Source organism: Triturus cristatus, chromosome 2_2 (genome assembly GCF_964204655.1).
Source record: "Triturus cristatus chromosome 2_2, aTriCri1.1, whole genome shotgun sequence".
NCBI lineage: Eukaryota > Metazoa > Chordata > Amphibia > Caudata > Salamandridae > Triturus > Triturus cristatus.
The window spans coordinates 386,946,858-386,965,366 of record NC_140582.1 but is presented as its reverse complement, the minus strand read 5'-3'; the positions used below and the strand labels follow the sequence as shown (position 1 = coordinate 386,965,366).

The 18,509-nt window shown below is 44.1% G+C and overlaps 1 long non-coding RNA gene across 1 annotated transcript in view; it reads left to right on the top strand.

The window, feature by feature from the left end:
• The first annotated feature begins 203 nt into the window (after nucleotides 1-203).
• Nucleotides 204-18,509, top strand: part of LOC146862292 (uncharacterized) — a 249,175-nt gene continuing 230,869 nt past the window's right edge. The window contains exons 1-2 of the long non-coding RNA XR_014978412.1: nucleotides 204-640; nucleotides 12,350-12,408. This is a non-coding gene — a long non-coding RNA (uncharacterized LOC146862292). The remainder of the gene's footprint in view (nucleotides 641-12,349; nucleotides 12,409-18,509) is intronic.

Genomic DNA, 18,509 nt, shown 5'->3' with positions numbered 1-18,509 from the left:
CAGGGGATGGCCCACCCATCTCCAGGCATGACTGCATCACGCTCGTGATGTGAGCAGTTCATTCATGCCTTTCACTCAGGAGCATGTCATTTCCGTTGGATAATTGTGGTTAGGGGGCGGGCTGATGGGTGAGCTGGTTGTGAGGCAGGCTGGGAAAGTTCATGTAACTGCACAAACTCAATGTGACGTCGGAGTGAATTACAAATGTGTGCCATTCTTAATAAACAGCTCGCACGCACTCAACTGAGTCCAGCTGAAGCCGGCCATACGTAATTATTTTGACCTTTTCTATGCTTGTGGCCTGGGCCTCCCACCAAGTGTGCTGTCCTGTTCAGAATAAGCCTGTTGCAGTTTCATGTGACTCATTTGACAAAATGTGCGTTTTAAACCAGAGCATGTTGATGGGACTCTTTCGACTCTCCCCCCTCACACGTAGTTCGAAGCAGCTTTGCCCTCGTTATGGACTTCCAGAATTTCCGCGTTGATATATATCTGGTGCAGGTGATCTTCGGAGCAGTGGAGATCCCATTGCGGGGGTTGGGCTTCATCACCATGACCTCCGAAGGCCGCCGTTTCACCCAGGCGTTCACCCTCATGTTAGCCAGTCTGCTTGACTCGTTTAGTTTGGCTGTTCACAAAGGTAAGCTAAAAGTATGAATTATTTTAAAACTCATCATCCAGACGTTTCCTCCTTCCTAACTCCTTGAGGGTATATTCATTAACTCGTTATTAACCTTCATCTGATAAAACAGTCGAGTCAGGGCCTCAGTTTTCACTTTACTTCTGTGTACCATTTTGATGTTTGCAGTTTGCGTGTAAAGTATAAAAATAAATAAGTCATCGTTCCCTTCTTGATTGGCCTATTCTGTGTATCTGTGATGTTATATGGAGAAATTATCTACGTTAGTTTGTAAAAAGAACAAAAACATTAGCAAGGCTTGTGATTAGGTCAAAATGCTTGAAAGTGCATTCCTCTGCCTATAAGGTGCTATAAGGTGCAGATTAATCCACAGCCAGGTATTTCCTTTACATTGAAGCGTCTTTTTTTCTGTTTGTGATCTGACTGACATTAGTGGATAGATTTCAACAATCTTTAATGCACTGTCATATGCAGTGCCTGGGTACGTTTCATTCACTTGTGATGGAGAAGTGCTCCACTCCCTACAAGTGCAGCCAGTTTAAGTGAGACAGCAGTTAGCCCACGTGCCTTTGTGCACAATTTCCAATATACCTGGAAGGGCTGCCATAGTGAGTTCCTGAAATTGCTCCTGTCTTTAATTTCAGACAGTGCAGCTACTCTTTTTAGTGCCTACATTTACTGCTTTATCTACTGTATGGAAATGTTTGGCTTTTCACATGCTTCTCCATTTCACCAAAACCGACTGTTACTGAGTTTATATGTGTTAACCCTATGAGCGCTGGCACATTCTGGGTATATATGAATATAAGTACTGGTTAGTGTGGAGCCTAAACCTAGTTGGGAAGTTGGTGCCCTTGACCGCGATGGAAAGGTAGATTACATATGCTTTCCCAGTGCTTAATTTGAGCTGGCTGTTGCAGGTGGGGCCCACCAGCACTTATTTTTGGGGACCCTTACCTATTTTTCTTAATCAGACTTTCAGCCAAAGCAGAGAGACAAAAACATGAAAAGGGGAAAGAAAGAGGAAGAGAAATATGGAAAAACGGTGACACAGGAAGAAAGCAGTAACAAAAAAGAATGTGCACAAGTTCAGGGAAAAGGGCGACTTGTGCTTGACGAAATAGGCATGATGTGGAATGAAAAATACTTAGCATTGCTATTCGGCATCCCAATATTCATACTGCCACCTACAGAATTTGGGCAAAACTTTGGGCACCAGCACATACTGTTTTACAAATTAAGCACTGAGGCAAACTGCATCATGTATCACTTTTGCGATCCCAGGGAGTGAGGCGTCAGTGGGCGAGGCTGTGACTAGGAGTAGCTGTGTCTGCGAGAGGTGTTCAGCCTTGGGGAGCTGACCAAACTGACAGCATCAGCACCGTCAGGCGTGTGGTCCCGATGAGTTTATTTTGCTCCTCTGCGGGAGCAGAGCATATTTGCACTATGAAGCAGGAGCATGAAATCACCACAGGTCTGCACTGTGCGTGTTTCTGGTCAAAGCTCTGAGCTACAGTCGCTAATACACATTATCATCTTTCCCCCACGTGCACAATGCTCTCAGGTACGTGCATCACTCTCAGACCTGTGAACAGCAGCTTCATGCATTAAACCCATGCAGAGCTCCTAACCACGTGCTGTAAGGCTGCCTGCCCCAACACACAAGCTTTGGAAGGTGGTTTTCACTGTTTTGAATCCGGAGGTCTAGCCACAAAGTTTTCCTGGATGTCTTTCAAAATGATGACCGAAAGACGCTGTGAAAAGAGAGTGCCTCACAGTAGAGGGGAGCTCAGGGCCTCCAAGCACGATGTTACTAAGTGCAATGTCTCTTTTTTAAAGCTATATTATAGACTGATAATAACTTTAATAGCCAAACTAAACGGCATATGTTTGTTTTAATTACTCTCGTTTGAATTTGGATTTGCACTGCTCTCATTCCTTTTTCTAATGTTCTTGTTCAAAGACTTTCAACTTCCTTCCCCCTCCATCTCTAGGTCGTGGATGCACACTTTTGTTAAGAGAACGCTTTAAAAATCTATATTTAATACATTTTTGGGTTCTTCCATCTCTTTAATTTTTTTTTGCTCCAATAAGAAGCAATTGAGATGTGCGGGTTGATTTGTTGAACCCTGATCGTGCTTGCAATTATAGACCGCAAGCCGCCCACAAAGCTGAGAACACCAATACCCCACTTGACTTCAGTCAGTTAACTGCGACATAGTGGACTTTCCACATCATATAAGACAAAAGACCAGCTGATTAGAATGGTCTTAAATTGAGGTGCAAACCCATGAGGAACCATAGTGTTTACTGAGCAGCGAGCTGCTCACCGAAGATCCACATGAAGTGCTGACATTCTGTGAAACAAAGAGATAGACCTTTCAAGTGGGGATAGCTTGTAATCCAGACCTAAAAAAGGTAAAACGGCATCTCCTTTTCAACATTAGTTCTCTTACATTCCTTTGGGATAGGGACTGTAGAAGACCCAATACTTGCTACTGTCATGCTGCTTCACTTCAGCCACTGGCTTGCATGGAAGCTACCACATTGCATCTTTCCAGGGTCCACTACATGAACCTTTGCCACCATATGCTAGTTTTCTGGTACTTGAGAGTCAGAAGTGCCAGTTGAGGATGTGGGTGAGGCTACTGGAGTAAGTAGGTGGAGACACTGGTAGAAGCGGGTGGAGCCGAGGGAAGTGGGTGTGGCCTCCTAAAAAATGTTAGCACCTGCACTTCATATTTTACAAATGAAGCACTGCAAGGCACACAACTGATTACCAACACTTGCGCTAATCAAAAGCCAGCCCTTTTGTCTTTTTGGCTTTGCCGACTCATGTTTCTGTCATGAGTTCTTTAGGAGTTGAGGTTTCATGATTCTTGAAATAGAAGTAGCTGAATGTTCCCGCACATAATTCTATTTTTAAGTTATTGAATTTGGAATTTTATGTTTTGTGCCACGCCGCGTAATTTTATTACAGTTTCTTTTTGTGCTGCGTTAGTGAGTATTTATTTCTAGGCAACAGTTTCACGCGGTGCCTGTAAGATTACAGAAATATATGTGGAACAGTACCCCCCAACCCAATATTTAATGCCTTTTTTCATGGATTATTATTTGTCTCGGATGAGTGTTAATGTACTAACAGCAAATTTTTTCATGCCTGTCTTCTGTGAAAGTGTTGACCAGCGAAATTTAAACTGCTCCTGAAAACAACTAACATAATACACTCATTGTTTGTTAAACACAAGAAAAGCCCAGAATAACATGGAATCCAAGAGATACATAGTTTAAGGCAGCTTTGGCACCACACATTCTAAGGTGTGCAATATAAATGTATTTGTACATTTCAATATGGTGAAGTCAGGAGTCAGAGCGATCAATGCATTTCAAAATATTAAGATTGTTTAACATTCAGCATATGGTTGATCAGATACATCAATTATCAAGAACCACATCTCATACACACATTCTAGCACCACAGCGTATTGGGCAGATATTACACTTGGTGTAGTGATTACATAAATTTTAATTAAAGCTTTTAGTTTGTTTATTCCCTGTGCTGTTTATTATTAATCATTTCTTTTCATTGCCGCATTAGTATTGCTAAGGCATTGCTGAGCTCATAGAATTGCATTCTATAACTAATATTCACATGTTTTCAAACGTTAATTGCATACCTTCTGTTTTCTTAACAACGAAATATTATACATAATTTACATGTGATCTCACAATTTCTTTTTTTCACGCTAATTAAATAACATCTGTCCAGAATGTGATTTTGTGGATATTATTTTTCTAAATAATAAATTCGCAATATTTTTGAATATTTTAAATACTATCATTTTACAGTGCGATTAGAGATATTTTCTAATTTGAAAAAGGTAGGATTTATACGTTGTCTGAAAAAGCATAAAATAGTATTTCCAGAAGCCACAACAAATACTGGAATAGATAATACAGTTTGTCTTTCAATTAAATAATAAATAAATATAACGAGGAATAATTTAATTTGGGTAACCTCCAAAGCTTTAAAGCAATTGTAAATGCGATTAATGTAATACATTTAATAGCCCCAGTAGTCAAAATGTATAGAGCCATTCTAGGCTCTAGGAGCTTTTAATCATGTGTACTACAATGTATTGGCTGTAGTGAAGGCAGAGGTACTACTGACTTGACCTGAGACATTTTTAAATGATGGAGTATGTATAAACAATGATAGATATAAGACTGTCAAGAGCCATCTTACATGGAAGGTAAAAGTCAGAAACCAGTAAACACTAAAGAGCATGCTGGGAAATATTTTCTCTAGCACCTGTGAATTTAGTTGTTACTGAGATGCATCCGAGGTGGGAACTGTGTTGACCACTGATCGTGCAAAGGTTCGAGTGCCATTTCACTTCACGAGTATAGCCATCATATTCCTTTAAATGCTCTTAACTCACAAAGTGTAGGTGGGCTGAACATTCAAGGCTTACTGCAGAAGTGGGAAGTAGATTTTACACTATCTACAGACATTAAAGAATTTGCCATCACCAACTATCTCAAAATCAGATGCAAAGTTTATGGTAATAATTTTATTTTATAGCTGTTCTCAATGTTTCAAATAGTCCCGGTAAATGGCTAAAAACATAAATTTTTACGTGTGTGAACTTAATTTTGATGAGTTGCTGTGATCTTTAGTAAACTGAATTGTTGCAGTGATCTTTAGCAAATTGAATTTCATAGCTGCTTAGCACCATTAGTTTTGACTTTTTCGCCTGGAAGATTGTCCTTAAGTCAGTGGGGCATATTCACAAGCTAATATTGCCGCCTTAGTGGCACTTTTTTGCCGATAAAGCGGCGATATTTTTATCGCAATATTCAAAGGCTGCCGAAAACAGCCATTAGCAACATATTTTTCACGTTAGCAACCTATTTCAACATCGTAGAACATGTTAGCGATATTTATCTCAAATGATATGCAATGTAGGCGTTCCCTTGCTAAAAGTCACGCTAACACCACATCGCCCTATTCACAATGATGGTCATGACCGGTGTTGCGATACAAAAACTGTCGCTAAGGCATGTTAGCTGCAGGAACTTAAGACCAGCAAAAATCAGGTTGTTAACATGGGTGAAAATTAGCTGTATATAAGGGAACACCCACTGATGCCATAGAGGTACTAATCATGCAGATTGGAGTACCAAGAAGGCCACAACAACCACAGCCACTGCCACTCCCCCGGACCACCACTGAGGCTGCGCAGAATAAGACAGCGTGTCAAGCGCAGACGCATAAGCCTCACACGCCAAAGGATGTCATAGCCCACTACAGGCTCTAAAGGACAGGCATCCTGACACCGATAGCCCACAGGCTGATGGCACCAACACCCCGGATAACCAACATCCCTCCTCAAACTTAGCTGCTGGCTGTGATGCACCTGTTGGCCTCTCGTACATTCCAACCAACAACTGCCAGAGTCGGAGGTTTCTCACAGCCATCCCTATCAAAGTTCCTCACAACTGTATGGGATGGCATCAACAGCCTGATACCACAACACCTTCACTTCCCCGATACTGCGCAGAAACAGTTGGAGATCAAGCAAGGGTTCTACGCCATAGCTGGCTTCCTGCATGTGTTGTGGCAATTGACTGCACACATGTCCTACTTGTGCCTCCTGCTGACACCTATACCGCAACAGAAAGCACACACATTCCATCAATGTGCAGGCAATAGTGGATCACCAGGGCATGTTCACCAATGTTGTAGCCAAGTTCACAAGCAGTCTGTATGATTCCTACCTATTCCACCAGTCCATAATCAATCAGCGCTTTGAGGATGGTACATATGGAAATGCACTTCTCATTGGTAAGTACTAACTAAACACACACCTCAACTACACAATCATAGTACACATAACTGTGAGAACGCACACGTTCAAGACTCACACACAACAAATTAACATGCCCACCTAACAGACAACACAACACAAGTAACTGTGGAAACTAGGGCCAGCCATGCAGACAAACCATCACCAAAGAGATAGCACCTCTGCCACACATCAGCAAATGTGGTGAGAGGTGGCAACCAAGTATCTGCAATGTAGGCAATCGACCTACAAAGTAATAATGTGACATGGCAGAGTGTGGCAGTGGAGTGCTGGATAGCCTTGATTGTGCAGAGTACAGACATGTCCAAGTGGGAATGTATATTGTGTTCCCGTTGTCCAGCCTGATGGCAAACAGCGTTGTTGACTGTCCTACCTGACGTGGGGTGTGAAGCATGTGAAGGCAGCATGGATCTGCAGGCCGCTGCAAAGACCTGTTTGTACATGTAGAGGGAGGAGTCAAGTACGATACCCATGTATCTAGAGTTGTTGTGGGTTTGGCTGGCAAAGACGGTGGCCCACCAGGTGTTGCCACATGCTGATGGTGTGGACAGGTGGAGGAGGACTAATGTCCCCTCTTTGTAGAGCACCCGCCATCTGTTGAAGATCGATGTAGCAACTTGCAGCAATAATCCCTGCGACACCAGTCTGGTGTGTGGGGGTGCCTTCTTGAGGGAGAGTATGATCTAGGTGTCCTTGTAGTTGGTGATGTCCAATGTTCACCTTCCTGTAGCTAAAGTTCTACTCCAGGTGTCTGCAGATGCATCTTTCAACTTTGATGTTGTATGTTAACGATGTGGCATTCATAGCACGCTATATGTTGGAGCTGCATATTGGGGCAAGTGTATATGTGCATTAGTCTATACATGTTCCAAAAATCTTGACTGCGCTGTTGACTGGGGGTGAATGCTTTGATTTGTTCTAAATTCTGTCCATCAATTGTTTGTCTTGTGCTGTTGGTGTTGCCTTCAGAGGTGTGGCTGTTGATGTTGATGGTATAAAGTAACAGATCCTTGTTGATTCAGCTCCTGTAAGTCTGCATGGCACCTGCTGTGTGTTTGTGTGTCATGGTGTTACATGACGAGGAACTGTACGCTGTGCTGGTCACAACATGGGCACTGAGTGGTGTTGATGAAGTGGATGCAGTTTCCACATGTGAAGATGGTGTCAAAGGTGTGCCCTGCCTTGTGGATCAGTGTCGAGAAGAGTTGTCTCAGTTCGATGTTAGCAAGCATCTGGCAGAGGTAAATGGATTTTGAGTACTTGTGGTATGTGAGGTGGAGTCTATGATCATGGATGATACGTAGCCCATGGAGTAGATTACGTGGTGTGTGATGACGTTGATGGTGAATGCTAAGTGTTCACAGTCTCTCTGTGTGCCCTGCAGATGAGGGTGTGGCAAACTGTTGCCTTGTGACATGTCTTTACCTGAAAAAGCATGTTTTGTGCTTTGTGGAATGTATAGTGGCAGCAGCAGCAGATCAACAGAACGTGAGCCATGTCTGTTGTGGCCCATTGGAATCTAAACGTTTTCCTGGTGTTGACTGTGAGTAGTGTGGATGTGTGGCAATGCAAGATGGTATGAGAGCCAGGGAGCCTGCTTGTGCATGTGTCTGTCTTTTGGACATGTGCAGACAGGTCTGACATTGGTGCACTGTTGGAGTGGCAGTAATGTAACAGTGCAGCACACACAAGTTCATATGTTTGGGGGAGGTAAGAGCATCTGGTAGGCAATGTAATTTGCATTGATGCTGTTCAATTGTCCAGACGCCACACAGGGCAAAGATTAATCACAAACTAGCAACAATCACACAACACAAAAATATTAACTGTGGCCACACAGCATGCATGAATACTAATGGACACATCTCTCCATTACATGATACAGGTGATCAAGGATATGCACTCACCCCTTGGATGATGACACCCCTCCGAGCCACCAACACCCAGACCCAGAGGCAGTATAATTTGTCCCATGTACGCACCAGGGGCATTGTGAAGTGCACATTTGGTGTGCTAAAGTCACGTTTCTGTTGCCTTGACATTACAGGTGGAAGACTGCTGTAGAGCCCAGAAATTGTCTGCAAGATGATCATAGCACGTTGTGCATTGCACAATATATGTGTAAGCACCAATGCCCCATGGATCCAAGTGCCAGATGCACCGTACGATGCTCCGGATGATGAGGAAGATGAGGCAGGCGGAGTACACCCCACAGCTACTGCAGCAGGAACAGCCCAAATGAGACGAATCATAGGCAATTTCTTCACATGAGCACATCACATCGTGACTGTCCTTACCAATCATATATCTCCTCAAATTGAACCAAAGCACAGTATTTATAAATAATAAAATACTACACACATACCCTGTGTGCATTTTTATCATCTGCATGAGTACATCCAACATCTCAAATAGAAAATGACGGTGGACCTGTCACCTCTGAACAGATATGCTGATCAATGTGAGAGAAGTCATAAACTAAACATGTTATGGTGTCAAATGTATTTTGAAAATCGAATGTACTAAGCGTCATGTGGATAATAATTACATCTAGGATCTGAATAGTGGTAAACTATGATTATCAGGGTGTCCTTTTGTGTCAATTCTGAATTTTAGGGTGTCATTAGTGGTATAAATATGAACATTAGGGTGTCATTTGAGGTAAATTATTAATATTAGGGTGTCATTTGGGGTAAAGTATGGACATTAGGATGTCATTTGGGGTAAATTATAAACATAAAGGTGTCATTTGGGATAAATTATGAATATTGGGGTGTCATTTGGGGTAACATATAAACATTAGGTTGTCATTTGGGGTTAATTATGAATATTAGGGTGTCATTTGGGAGAAAATATGAATATTATGTTATGTTATGTTATGTTACGAGGTATTTGTTAAGCGCACGGCTACTCCCAGGAGTGTCCCGGCACTGGCCACAGGACCTGTAACACAAGCCTAAAAAGCTAGCTGAAGAAAAACGCCTAAGGAGAGATTAAAACAGTAGTGTCTTAAGTTCGCGACGGAAGCAAAAGAGATCTTTTTCCTGGCGCATCTTGACAGGGAGTTTGTTCCATAAGGATGAGACCAAGACCTGAAAGGAGCGACCGCCCTGTCGTGAAAGGTAAAACCTGGGCGTGTGGAGCAAGTGTGCAGAAGAAGACCGTAGCGAACGTGTAGGAACGTAGTGAAGACAGCGGGCTCTCAAATAGGGGGCACCGATATTATGAGAGGCCTTAAAAGCAAGGACCAGAGCCTTGAAGTGAATTCTTTTTCTGATAGGCAGCCAATGAAGTGTTCTGAGAAGAGGGGAAGTGTGTGTGCGTCGATCAGCAAGAAAAATCGCACGAGCAGCAGCATTTTGGGCCACTTGAAGACGGTTAAGAAGAAATTCCGGAATACCCAGATAGAGGACATTGACATAGTCAAGTCGAGACAGGATCAAAGCCTGGACCACTGTCCTTCTGTGGGATTGCGAGAGCAGAGGAAGAAAATTGCGTAACGTCCTGAGCAGAGCAAAACAGGTACCCACCACAGACTGTACCTGAGTGCTCATGGAAAGTTTACTGTCTACTTTGACCCCAAGATTCTTCACAGTAGTAGCCAGTTGTGTAGGTGGAAGCATGTTAGAATGCCACCAGTGCCAGTTTTCATCAGGTGGACCGCCCCAAAAAATTATTTCAGATTTATCTGAATTGCATTTCAGGTGGTTGGTGTTAAGCCAGCTGAAAACTGCTGAAAGGCAGAGCTTGATCTTATTACCATCTAGGACTTCATCCCTGGCACACGTAAAAAGTAGTTGAGTATCGTCTGCATATGAGACGATTTTGGCATCAAAGGATTCAGCCAGTGTTGCCAGGGGTGCCACAAACACATTAAAAAGGGTGGGGCTCAGGATGGAGCCCTGAGGGACTCCTACATTCATGGCTTCAATGTGAGCTTCAAAAGGGGGGGACCAGACAGCTTGTTGTCTATTCGTGAGAGAAGACTGGAACCACTGCAGGGCAAGGTGCCCGATACCGCACCTCCGTAGACGATCTAAGAGAAGGTCATGGGGTACGGTATCGAGAGCGGCTGATAAATCAAGAAGGACCAGCACTGCTTGACCACCCCTGTCCAAAGTAACCTTGATTAGTTCAGAGACCTCAAGGAGAGCCGTTTCAGTGCTAAAATTAGCCCGAAAACCAGACTGGCTCGAATGTAGGATGTTATTAGATTCCAGGAAATCTCCGAGGGTGTTATTAACATACTTCTCCAGGGTTTTGGATAGGGCGGGGAGCAGTGAAATAGGGTGTCATTTGGAGCAAATTATTAATATTAGGGTGTCATTTGGGCTCACATTATTATTAACATGGTAGAATTTGTAATTATCAATGATATTTCATTAAATAAGATTCATCTGTGTAGGAAGGTGCACTCAGCGTGCAAAACTGCACACTTTTGCGACAATGCAATCATTTTTTTCATGCGATCGATGGAAAATACATCGCAGAACACATTGGTCCATACGGAATGTCACTGAAAACCCTATTTGCGTGAAGAATTTAATCGCTAAGTCAAAAACGGGAAGTGATGTCAGCATGCTTCCTGTCTCATGGAGGAGTGCTGTGCACATTCTCTTTCACTTTTGAGCACATTGCTTGTGATTGTGGAGAGTGTTGGAGGTGTTTGGTGGTGTGTGTTGCTGTTTTGAGAGTTGAAGAGTGTTGCTGTGTCCTGTCGATTGTGTCCCTGTGAAGTGGTGTGTCCTTGTAGTTACGTGTTTTATAGTCTTTTGTTCTCAAACTTGTTGGGTGTTTGTTTTGGGGTAGCTAACTTTATTTGTAGTTTTAGAGGATATAACCTAGGGCTATTTACGTTTTTTTCAAGTGGGGTTAGGTGTGTGCAGGGAGATGGTGGGTGTGAGCAGGGAGGGCAGTATGTCCAAGGGGGCTCTAGGTGGCCTCCTCTGGATGATCAAGTTTTTCCTGCCCTTGATGGTGGAGAGGGAAGGATGTATCCTGGCCGGATACCCTGTCAGTGTGCGCGAGCAGAGGTGGGAGCGTGTGCGTGCGCAGATGAAGCAGGTATATGGATTAGTATGAAGTAAAAAGCACTGTGCACCAGTGGAAGCACTGCTGGCAGGTTAGCTTGGCCCCGGAGGGTGACCTGTTGGACTACGTGGGAATCATGAGTGGCCTACAGTGTGGTAAGTTAAAAGTATACATTCATTAATGAATACTGTAATAAATAAACGTATATGCAGTGTGGGACACACTGTTGTCCATGTTTAAAAACGTGTGCAGGATTAACATTGTCTGTGTACAGGAACGGTGACTGTACATGAACAATCCAAAGGCATTGTTACTGTGACCTGTGTGCTGGCCTACAGGAAGTGTAAAAATTGATGTCATCATTAACTGTGGTGCGTTGCCTACGCTGCCCTTGAACATAGTCTCTGTGTGACAATGTTTGAGATAGGAAAAAATGCTCTAAGTAAATCAGACATCTCCAGAGTGTCAGACACCACCAACATCTGTGAAACCACCATGTGCGATCTGCAGCCATGCATTTGTACACAGAGCATGTATTACATCATGTTGTGTGTAGAAATGGGGCCTTGTGAATGTGTCACACAACTAGTATGTGCAGGTTTTCTAAGATTATTGTCTTGTTTGGCCGACTTAGCATTCACAGGTCGTGTGTGAATGGCTTGCAAAGTAGACACAATCATATAGCTAACACGAAGTACAACCCTACAGTAATGTAGCTTTTTATGTTATAGTGATGACTTGTATGATGAATATGACCTGTGTGATTTAACGTCTGATACCAACACATTTTACTTTTGTTGTCTCACAGCTGGACGACCGATCATCATACGGGGGACATAGCCAGATTCAAGGACCCACACGTCACTGGTGAGTTTGTACATCATATATTGTCACTGTGCTGTGTGATGACTGTCTGGGTCAAATGCCCAACGTTGTAGTTTGCAGTATGGGTGTGTATCACATGTACCATGACTAAAGTGCTGTATCTGGTGGCTCAGTGGACAAAAGTATCCACTGCAAGGGCCTATGTTCGACCTCATGGTCACCGGTTAAATTCCCGGCGGGTCCAATCAGCCTTTCATCCATCTGCGGTTGATAAAATAAGAAGCATTGGGTTGGGTAACAATAAACATCTGTTATTCATTGCCAAGATACCTCTTTGGTGTGAACGTGTGCTTTAAAAAAACACATGTTATGATGTATTGTGGAAGTCAGAAGTGTGTACAAATATGTAAGTGAAGGGGGAGCTATGCATTTGTCCACCAGTTGTAACTTTGCACATACCCAGTCGGTGATACACATGGTGATTGGGTCTATGATTTCGGTCACAAAAGCACATGCATGTGGATTACAGAGCACACTGATATTAGAGGAGACATGTAAGTGGTGTTGCAAATAAGTATTATCAGACATGAAATGCATGTACATCCTTGAGTGGGATGACAGTGCAAGTGTGCACAATCATGCATAAGTAGTCCGGGGTTTGCAGTCCGTGCGTGCTCAGACACTGGTCTGCATTGTGGTTTAGTAGGTATGCTGCATAACAGCTTCACATAAGTGGCAGTGCATACCTTTGCGTCAAGCTTATCAATGGCATGTTCACCAAACACCTAGCTAAGAAGGCCCTCTGAATCTCATTGCCATGTTTGGCCACTGCAATGGTGTTGTCAAGCTGTCTCCTTGGGGTCATTCCATGTCAGACTCTGGATAAGGTGTACAAGCTCATCTGTCAACATTTTTGACATTACTCCACATGCATTTCTCAGGCATGCTTTAGCTCTGCGATTATTGCAGTGCGATAATATTTTCACAATTCATGCCTCTCGAACGCTATGTAAACGCAAGGCTGCACCATATTCACAAGGATATGTTGCAGTCTTCTGTTTACCCCTGTGATAGTGCTAAGTTTCACAACTTCACGACAATACAGGCACCCTTGTACATGAGTCATCTGAGAGTAAGTAATGAGTCATTGTTTTCAAGTATTCACAACTGGCATCGAGGAGGACTGCAGTTAGATGTACTGACTTTACTTCTCATAAATGCCTTTGAGGAATCTCAAACATTATGAAGTCATGATTTGGTCAGTGTTAAATTTTTTGTACGTGCAGACAGTTTTGCTGCACACAGGACGGGAAATATTACATTGCTTGCTTCCTGTAGTGCCAGTGTTATGGCCACTTCTCCCAGCTGTTACCTTTTGGCATTAGCTCATAGTGATGCCACCTTTGAAAATGTACTCTTCTTCTGACTGTATGCTCAGTGCAGTACAACACACATCCATTGTTACATTGCCCTATCCGTTCACAGTGCTCACGGCAAGTGAGTGTTCAAAAGTCAGTAAGCATTGTTCGTCCACAGGAAAGGTCTAACTGATGCCTTACATTTTGGTGTAAGTCCCTATAGCTAACTTTACTTCACTGAGGCAGATATTGTGGTTCAATTAGTGGGTGGTAGACATTTGCCCTTAGGTATCTTCATCAATATGTATATGGTGGGCATCATCTTAGGATGTGACATGCAATGTGCACCATCACAACAGGCTTCGTCCACCCTGTAAAGTGTGAGCAGATATGCCAATAGATATTCTATTTGCAATAGTAACGGGGACACTACTTGCATCCTGCAACAGACTTTGAATTAATTACACACATTCCTATTGCCTTCATGGATGTTGACCTAAGTTGGGATCTTGATAGATTGTTGTATTGGAGCAATGGGGGCACAGCTAGTTCACACATACCCGTTCATCTCACTGCCCATCTGGATCACAGTGAAAAATTTACTTTTGTGTCATTTCCCTGGGTGTATTTTCAGTTGGATTTGCTGCTCCTACATTTTGACAGACTGCTATACTGGATTTGTGTGACTTCGAAATATTTATTCAGATGGCCGTCTACATGATTGGAGACTGGACAAGCACTTGGCCATGCAATCCCCACATTACATGCCCAGTCGAGGGCCAGACAGAGTCCTTTAAGTTTGAGAAGTCCAAAGGATGAGGAATAGTTCAGTCAGCAGGCTGATTGCTGTGTCATTGGTAACCAGAAAATAATATGGCAGTCCATGTTGAGGTACAAGGTGAGTGTCACAGAGTGTTTCGGGGGACAGTGGAAGGTGATATTACGGGGCATGATGCTCAGCCCAGAACCAAGTTGAAACTGGCCATTGGGCATGGATGAATTCTACCGCTTCCTTCTTTGCAAAAAGGCAGAATCATCCACATATTCGTCCTCTGATGTGTCATGTGCCTCACATGTGGGTGGTGGGATATTGGCTGCAGCACTGTGAGGCACTAACACATCAGGGGGCGGAGATGTGGATGTAGAAGCAGCAGCAGCAGCATTCATCTGCACCAGACCTTGCTGCAGCAATGTAGTGATGATGAGCTGCAGGGCATGAAAAATGCTAGCTACATCTCGCCATGGTAGCCATTTGTTCCGCCTGCATCCGCTCCATGTTCTCCATTGTCCTTCACATGCGGGCCAACTCCTGGCTGCCATCGCTGGAGCCACTCTGACTAGACAGGTGTTCCTGTCTCTGATTTAGGACTCCAGCGATGTCAGCCATAAAGTGTTGGAGAGCATTGAGTGGACTGTGGGTGTCCGTGATGTTTTTGAGGTAGTCCTGTATGGAACTCGGACACCCACTTACGGAATCAAGTTTGGCTGCCAGGCTGTCAAACCCCACCTGTACCTGATGAGCCATCTCCTGCTTAACCTCTAACACACGGCGTTGGAATGCCAGGTGTGGGTCCTGGAGGTCCTGGGAGACATGGTAGGTGCTTGCTGCTGTGTGGTTTGTGCAGGGGGTGGGGTTTGCACGATGCAGCTGGGTCGCCCTGATCCTGGATATGGGGTGCTGATGGAGTCTAGCAGCTGTTGGAGGGTGTCCGTGTTGATGGTGGCGAATTCCTCCTCTTCATCAGTGAAGAGTGAGACAGGCCGGTGTTCAGGAGGTGCTGTATCTCCCTCTGCAATGTAGAGGGGTGATGCATTTTAACTGTGTGTTTTATGTGTGATCATGCATTGGATGTGTTTACAAGCAGACTGCATGACAATGTACATTGTGACTGTTTGGGAGGTGATGCCTATTTTTTGCGGCTTCTAGACTTTTTCTACTACGTCACAGATTAGAGCTTGTACATGTACATTGTTATTTAACATTTTACAGCTATGACCAATGTGTTTGGCGAGTTTACACACAAAAGCAGCACCAATTGTGTCCTCTGTTCAGTAGTAGAAGTGATGCAATGTGTCCCACATTGTAGTCAATGTTGACGAGATCCAATTTAGATGTGTGTGCGCTACATTGTGGGATACTCGCACATTCATCTTTATTTTTAATACCCCTTATCCCTTTCAGGCAGTGAGCCTTCACTTCTGTATATTTACAATGCTGAGATGTAGCAACCTGGGGCATATATGTGTCTTTGACAGAGTTGGGACACTTGTGCATTTATTATCAGCATATATCTTGTTTACATCAGGGGTTGTATGTACACGAGGATGTGTCAGAGTATGACCTGCTCCTTTGAGGATGTGGTCCACACTCAGCTACCTCAGTGACGTGGCCTGCACCATGTGGAGACGTTTGGGGGGCAGGCATGCTATACGTCATGCACTGTCACTTGCCTTTAGAGTGTAGCTCACAGACCCGCACCTTTGCTGGGTAGTACACCTGTGCATGTGTTAGTAGCAAGATTAGTTATGGGTGTGGAGGGCCCCCTTTATGCGCATTAGCTACTAAGGCCTACTTGCTGTTTAAATGTGTGTTGCACTATGCTGTACACATGTGCATCCAGGACGCTTTGTCTATTGTGCACTCCTGTTGGCTTACCCATTGTGAGTATGGTGCTGCATGAGTTTCTATTATTGTTGCTGGATGGACAGACCGTGTCAACACAAATTACCGTCAACGGTGACACCACGTGCAGTGTGTAAGCGGGCCTGGATTTGTGGATGTGGATTTCCTATTGCATATTTGTGGTGCTCAGACATTGTAACCACCAGCCTGCCAACAGTTGCAAATGACAGGGTGATGTGTGCTTGTGTATGTGCCAGGCAGATGTTCACATGGATGATACATGCTGTCCTGGCTCAGATTGTTCAATGCATGGCTTTGCGTGTGAGTGATAACAACCATGACTTCATATTTGTTCACTGACACAGTTGACTTAACAAACAGATAGGTTTACATGCACATAATGCTGTGGTGTGCAACTCACCCCAGGACTAATGTTGAATGGTGTTTCTGTATGGCATATGTGTACACTTGAGAGTGTAGGTGTGCAAATCTACCTAAGAGGTGAGTGTGCCATTTGTCTAGTTGTCATTATAAGTTACAACTTTGCAATCCCTGCTTGTTATCATACTTTGGTTGTCATACTTATTTACAGGGAAATTGTATTCTGTGAGTCTGGCACACAGACAAGTAATGCAGTACATATTTTATTGACACATTCCTGATAGGTATTGTCCTTGCACTGTTGTATTGTAGGCATTGCCGCCTGCTCATTGTATTACATCATGGTTTGTGTGTAGTCTGCTGTTTGTGTGCATTGTGGTATAGGCACCTTAGAGCCAGTAGGCTGCGTGATCACTTTATCGTGACATTGCATGTGTTTCTGGTATGCAGGGTCAATAGATGGTTTCTCACATGGTGTACACACAGTGACGGCTCACCGTAGGAGTGCTGTGAGGCGTTGATGTGGTGCAGTGGTGCAGGTCGGGGGAGTGACAGGATGGGGAGTAGTGGATTTGGACAAATGAGGGCTGGAGATAGGTTAGTGAATACATTATTTTAACTGGTTACCTTGCACTTGCTGCATCGCCACGTTGGCATTGCAGCAAGCGCAAGGTAATTAGTTAGATTTATTTATGGACTTACCGAATTCAAGTCCGTCATGTGTCCAACTCCATTACCCCCATCCGGACCCTCCCCCGCCCCGTACCACTGCCCTGCACCACCGCCCGCAGCACTCCCACTGCGAGCTGTCACTGTGTACACAGGACTGCATCTCATGGATAAGCTGGCAGACACATTTACTGGGGATATGTCTACATGGCCCCTGGATGTCTACATGCCCCCCTTGCCTCATCAGCACACATATACATATTGTCTGCACAGGGCCACATCTCTCTGATACTAAACATGAGGACGCAGTATATGTGTGACTGATCATGTGCATGAATTGGCATGCCACCACCAATATCAGCAGACATGCAGCATTGTGCATGTGTGTATGGGTTGTGGACAAGATTGTGTATGTGCAGTTGTGTCACACCTTGATGCACATGCACAATCTTGTACATAACTCCAACATACAGGCATATGGATATGCATGGTGTTGAGGTGAGAGGGCCTTTTTGACAACCTGCCGCATATCCAATCAATGTGTGCATTTGCTCTTTCATGTAGGCCTTATTGTGTGGTGTGAAATGATACTTGTTTGACTTTTCAGAGCACAGTTCCAGGTCTGTCAGCCCACCAATGTGTCTTGCAATTTATTGGTTGAGTAGGGTGTTATGTGTCAACTTGGCCTAGGGGATCTGTGACAAGTTCTGCATTCATTGTGGGTGTACACTGCAATATATTTTAATTGTGCATGGGTGCCATTGGGCCGATATCCCCTGTCCCCCCAGTCCCTGGTTGGTACTCACCCTGTTGCTCTTGTGACTGCTCCTGTTCAGCAGTATACTGTCCCGGAATTCCAACCACTGTCTCCTCGCTGATGACAGCAGACACCTGTTCCTCCAACGGATCCAGCTCCTCTTGTGGTGCTCGACTCCCACCTCCAGTCTGCACTGCTGCTTTTAGGTTGGCTGCAAGTTTCAACTTGGTTTTGCACTTGACATCATGCCAGTGCTTCTTGCAATCGTCCACTGTCCTCCTCACCTCTCCGACAGCATTCACCTTGGACATGATGGACTGCCATATTGCATTTTTGGTTTCCAATGACACAATGG